Source organism: Eleutherodactylus coqui, chromosome 2 (assembly GCF_035609145.1).
Source record: "Eleutherodactylus coqui strain aEleCoq1 chromosome 2, aEleCoq1.hap1, whole genome shotgun sequence".
In the NCBI taxonomy this organism is placed as follows: Eukaryota; Metazoa; Chordata; class Amphibia; order Anura; family Eleutherodactylidae; genus Eleutherodactylus; species Eleutherodactylus coqui.
Window position 1 is genome coordinate 14,684,240 of NC_089838.1, and position 6,745 is coordinate 14,690,984.

The following is a 6,745-nucleotide window of genomic DNA, read 5'->3' on the forward strand; positions in this document are numbered from 1 at the left end:
AGCACATTACGTAGGGGTGCACTTACTTTTGCACTTACTTTTGCATTGACTAATTGAGTTGTGACACCTTTACGTTTCCTAATTAGGTCCTAAAAATGCTCTTGCCAAATTTCACATGTGTACAACACCGGGAAGTTAGAGAATTAGTGACAAGTCAGTTAGTCAGTGAGGGCTTTCGCCTTTATATGTGCAGTTACAACATATATAGCCATAAGTGTGTCAGGAAGAGGTTAAAGGAGATGTCTCGAGGAAGCAGTGAATTTTTTTTTTCCCAGTCCCCCTAATTAAGCATACATAACTAAGCCCCCCTGTAAATGACTTTTCTAGCTGGTTCGTACTTACCGTTCCAGCGTTTCAGCAACTTATAAAAGTTTCCCCAAGATGGCCGCCGGCTCTTTTCCCTTCGCTTGCTGCAGCCCGATGTGCGCGCTCCCGAGACGCTGCCAGCTGTGTCTCCATGGCAACCAGACGCCCCGCAGCCGCCGACCGGACCCACGGCAGCCGCCGACCAGTCACCCACCGCCAGGCAGCAGGTAACCGGCGCTAGCCCCCGGCTCCCCAGCGCTACGCTCCCGGCTCCCCAGCGCTACGCTCCCGGCTCCCCAGCGCTACGCTCCCGGCTCCCCAGCGCTACGCTCCCGGCTCCCCAGCGCTACGCTCCCGGCTCCCCAGCGCTACGCTCCCGGCTCCCCAGCGCTAGACCCTGACAACAGACGAAGGCCCCGGAGCCCAGCGCTAGGCCCCGGAGCCCAGCGCTAGGTTCCGGGGCCCAGCGCTAGGTTCCGGGGCCCAGCGCTAGGTTCTGGGGCCCAGCGCTGTGGCCCGGGACCTTCACCTGTTAGTCAAGATCACCCCCCGACCCATCACTTACCTGGGCGGCTTCTTGGGGCTGCTGGGCTGGGCTGGGCTTCTCCGCTGGGCAGCTCCAGTTTCTGCACCTTCCTCTAACAGAGGATGGTACAGAATGGCCGCTCCAGCGCGCTCCCGAGCAGTGACAGCTCGTCTGCGCATGCGCAGAAGAGCTGTAGCGGGGAGCACACTGAATCAGCTCGTGCTGGAAGGAGAAGACCGGACTGCGCAAGCGCGTCTAAAAAAGCAAGCTGCCAGCGAATTTAGACGGAACCATGGAGACGAGGACGCTAGCAACGGAGCAGGTAAGTGGAATAACTTCTGTATGGCTCATATTTAATGCACGATGTACATTACAAAGTGCATTAATATGGCCATACAGAAGTGTATAACCCCACTTTGTTTCGCGGGACAACCCCTTTAAGGTTAAGAAAAGATGTCTGTCTTCTTCAAGAAACAGTGTCACCCCCGTTTGTGTTGTGTCTGGTGCTACTGGAGCTGGACTGCAATACCACACACAACCTGTAGACTGGTGTGGCACTATTTTTGGACGAAAGCGGTCATGGTTTTCTAATCCTGTATAAGCCCTTTTATATTTTACATTTTAGGTTAAGAATATCAGCTTTCTTATAGTGCCTGAAAGATGAATGGGAGACCTGATGCATTGTTTAGTCTGGAGTCAACAGTGAGCAAATCCAAAAATCACTTGTCATTTTCATTTCCTTCCCTTTGCAGCAGATATTTCACAGCACAATCTAGTAACCATCTTCCAATAAGATGTAATATAATCCATATCTTACAGCAAGATGACGGTTGCACCAAGAGCCACTTGAAGTAGTAGATGTTTGGAAAGCAAAAGATCACTCACTCACAGCGCCCAGAGAGCCAGAGAGAAAGGAGGTAAGCCACATTTACACACACAGATGATCACTCAAAATTTGTCAGAAACTGACAGCTTTGAGCAATCATTTTGCATTAGCTACTGGTGGGCTAATCAGTCCAATAGCAGCTAACTAGCTTTATTTGCATGTATTTAGAGAACAGCGGGTGGTCTGTTCTCTAAATACATGGCTATTGTTCTCCAGTGGGCTGCTAGCTGAATACAATGCTATCAGCGCTGTGTGCGGAGAACTCAACATGCGGTATGTCTTATGAGGGACAATGGATTTAAAGCTAAGCTGAACTCAGCGACGAAAAGTGCACGATAGGCATACATTTATACGCAACGGCTATCACTCAAAAGATGGCTTTTAAGCTAATTATGTGCAATAATCGTCGTGTGTAAAGGGGCCTTAACTGGGCTGGTAGAACTGACTTAACTGCTATTCCTTAAAATGTTCCTCTCAGTATACTGGATAGTACAGCTTGTAAATAGCTTACGTTACTTACCTAGAACTGATCCTGAGTTACATCCTGTAGATCTTTTATTATAAAAGTATGAAACATAACAATAAAAGCAAACTGTAACAATAGTAAATAATAATAATACAACCGTATACAGAGATAAGGCCCTTCACCCAGAGTCCATGGTCCACAAACAAAAGAAACCCCATGTCTGGACTCCCCTCCCCCCTGCCGTACACTCGCACACACACTCGAAACAAACCACAATATACCTAAAAGAAGAGCATCCAGCTATCCAGAAGATAAAACTAAAACTAAAACTACAGGTCCAGCCGTACCGCACTGAAACCCCATCATAAACAAAATTAGGCAATAACGTAAACATAACATATATATATATATACCAATAATTAACTAAATATGAAAATAAAGACCAAGCCAACCGGCATACAAAAATAACTAAAGAAATAGTTTTTCAAAAATGTTTTTTTTTTTTTTTTTTTTTTTTTTGGGGTCCCCAGTGCAGCTCGGGGGCCATGCCTGCTCCATCAGTCCGTGCCCAGAGTTCTAAAGTTCAGGACGTGCCAAGCCACACCAGGGTTTTTGTTTTTTTTTAATATATATAAATTGTACAACACTCTGCCTGCCGCAGCATGGGGGCCATGCCCGCTCCACCAGTCCGTGCCCAGAGTTCAATGTTCGGGACGTGCCAGGCTACGGCTCAAGGCGTGAAACCACTCCCCCCCAACCCCCCACCCAACCTAACTACCACCCAGAACGTGAATATATACATATAAAACATACAATAACCAATATACATGACATACACGATATACATTAACATAACCCGAAAGCCTAAGGTCGGCTCACCTGCAGCCCTACTTCACTCCATTTTGCCCAAATCAAAACAAAAAGCTTTATGGTGCACTCACAGCCCGCCACCGGGATTGGAGGTGATAAGCCGGGCACAGACATCACAATGTACTATCCCTTGCATTTTCTCCCTATTCTTTCCCTAATTTGCCCTAGACTGTCCTTAGTCTGCCCCTCAGTCTGCCCCTTCATGGAAACCTGTCCCTGCCCTATCCCTCCTTTCTCCCTATCCTGTCCCTATTCTCTCCCTACTCTGCCCCTAGAAAATTAAGAAAAACAAACTGTCCCTAACGAAATACAAGCCCTCTCCATAGGAGAGAAGCTTTAGATGTGCCCAGCCTCTCATACTCCAAAGAACGCACCTTCACCAGGTCACCCAGGATGTTCCTACATACCGTATCCACGGGGAGGACTTTCAGCTCCGTCGAGATTAAACACCGTGCACTCCAGATGTGGAACCTGACCACTAGGCTAACTAGAAATAAAGTGCAGCGGTCCCTGCCACCAAGGCCTCTGAACGCTCCATAAGCCCACTCCGCATAGGAGAGGTGTGCCAGCTGAGGCCAGCCTATGGAGACCCCTACCCGTTGGTATACCTCTGTATTAAAGGGGCACTGAAGCAGGAAATGCTCCATGCTTTCCAGCACGTCGCTGCACTCCTGACGGGGGCAACCCCTGTCAATCAGAGGCCTGCTCTTCAAGTTACCCCTTACATACAGTCTCCCGTGAAAGCAGCGCCAAGCCAAGTCCCAAAACTTCAAGGGGACCCGGGTTGAATTCAGTAAACGTAACCCTCCCTCCAGGTCCCGACTTGGGCAGTCCTTGAGCGCCAGGGGCTTCTGGAAATGGGTCAACAGGACTCTTTCGTCGAGGAGCCTCCTCATCAGAGTCCTGATCTCCCACATCCCCAGACCCCACCGGCGTATCACCTTCAGAACCAAGGTAGCGTAAGCCGGGAGATGTCCGTGCTGCGTGCGAAGGTCCTTCACTCGCCCTCCTGTCTCCCATTCCTGGAAGAAGGGCCGAAACCATCCCCTGCAGGAGTAGACCCACGGAGGAGCCCTCTCTTGCCAGAGGTTGCCTATGTTGATCTTAAAAAAAGTGTTTACAAGAAACACCACGGGGTTGACCATAGACAACCCCCCTAGTCTCCTCGTGCGGTATGTAACATCTCTCCTGATCAGGTTCAACCTATTCCCCCACAACATTAGGAAGAACAGGTTGTAGACCCGAGTCCAGAGAGGTTCTGGCAAAATGCATACGCTGCCCAGGTAGATGAATAACGGGAGCAGGTATGTTTTGATCAGGCTAATTCTTTCCCGAAGGGTCAAAGACCAACCCTTCCACTGATTTACCTTGTGAGTTGCACCATCCAGCCTGTCCACCCAATTTTGCATGGGGTAATCCCCCTGGCCGAATTTGATGCCAAGTACTTTTGCTGAAGTTTGGGGCACCGGAAGGGTGTCCGGGAGATCAAACGTAGGATCCCCCCTTCCTAACCAGAGACTTTCACACTTATCCCAGTTGACCATAGACCCGGAAGCTTCCGAGTAGCGGTCCACCTCCGACACCACAAACTCCGCCTCCTCTCTCGAGGACACGAAGAGCGTGACATCATCGGCGTATGCCACTGCCCTCAGGGTAGCCTCCGGCACCGCCCGGTCCATCCCGACCCCTGCTATAGGTCCACAATCAACCCTCCTAAGGAAGGGATCTATCGCAAACGCATACAACAGGGGGCTTAGAGGACAGCCCTGACGGACGCCGGACCCCACCTCAAAAGGGCGGCCGGGCCAACCGTTCACCAGCGGGAAAGTCTCAGCCCCTGCATACAATGTTCGCAGCCAATCAACAAACCCCACTGGCAGGCCGTATCTCAGAAGGACGGACTAGAGGTACTCGTGATTAACCCGATCAAACGCTTTGGCCTGATCCAAGGACAGCAGGTACCCCTCCCAGTGACCAGCCCTACCCTGCTCCACTGCCTCCCGGACACCGAGAACAGCGCTAAAGGTGCTACGGCCTGGAACAGAGCAATGCTGGGCCCCCGAGAGGAGCCGGGGTGCAAACTTGACCAGCCGATTAAACAGCACTTTTGCCAGAACCTTCCTGTCCGTATTGAGAAGCGCTATGGGACGCCAGTTCTCAATACGGCTCGAGTCTTTACCTTTTGACAGAATGATCAAGGCCGACCTCCTCATTGACTTTGGCAGAGTGCCCGAGGAAAGACACTCATTTAATACCTCCGTCAAGAGGGGACTCAAGAGGTCCCTGAAGGTCTTATAATACTCGGATGTTAATCCATCCGGACCTGGCGACTTTTTGGACCGGAGCCCATCAATCGCCAGTCTAACTTCCTCTTCTCTGATCTCTTCTGTCAAAACGCCAAGAGAGGTGTCTACCCCTGGCCCAGGGACAGCTTCAGCCAGGAAAGCCGACATCACTTCCGAATCTAGATCCCTCTTTCCCAAGAGTTGCGAGTAGTAGGATCTGACGACCTCCAGAATCCCTGATCTGGATCGATTCAGGGACCCCGTACTGTCAATCAGTCCAGTGACCACTTTACTATTCACTGACATCCTACAGTTTCTGTAAGGGTCGGGCGAGCGGTACTTCCCGAAATCCCTCTCAAAAACCAAGGATGCGTGTCTGTCATACTGGCACGTCTTGAGTAAAGATTTCACTCTGGAGATCTCCTCGCGGCTACCTCCAGTCGAAACGAGATGTTCGAGTTTCCTCCTCAGGCCGTTGTACAGGCGGTACCTGTCCAGGCATCTGAGGTTGGAGAGCTCACGGAAGAACCTCGCCGCCCTCCTCTTGAACATCTCCCACCACTCTGACTTACTGCTACAGAGATCCAGTAATGGTACCTGGCTCTGCAGAAAATCCTCAAAGGACTGTCTTATCTCTGCTTCCTCCAGGAGTGATGAATTCAGTCTCCACAAACCTCTACCCATCCGGGGGGTCTCTGCAACATTCAGAGAAAACAATATTAGACAGTGATCGGAGAATTCCACCTCAACAACGGACACTGGTGAAGAGATGGCTTCCTCCTTCAAATAAAACCTGTCTATTCTAGACCTGCTCTGACCCCTATAAAAGGTGAATCCCTCGTGGCCTGGGGTGTGCCGGATGTGGACATCCACCAGGCGAGCCTCGCTAGCTATGCTATTAAGTGCGACGCTGTCAAAAGTCAACCGCCTGTCTCCAGAGCCTCCCCTATCGCGGGCTCTTGTGACTGCATTAAAGTCACCTCCAAAGACAACTTGGCGGCTGGTAAAAAGGTAGGGCTTGATCCTCATAAAGAGACTCTTCCTGTCCTTTTTTGACTGGGGACCGTAGATGTTTACAAGTCTCAATTCTTGTCCCTTCATGAGGACATCTAAGATCAGGCACCTTCCCATTTCTAATTCAATAACTCGTCGGCATTCGACCGCTGCGGTAAAAAGGACCGCCACTCCGCTATACGGCTCGGCCGCAAGAGACCAGTAGGAAGGGCCTGACCTCCACTCCCTTTTTGCCTTATGTATGGTTGCCAAATCGGACAGCCTGGTCTCCTGCAAGAATAAAATGTCGGCTTCAACGCGGCCGAGAAAATCAAAGGCCGCAAATCTAGCCGTATCCGACTTAATGCTGGCAACGTTAATTGATGCCAGAGTCAGCGGAGTGGGTGCCGCCA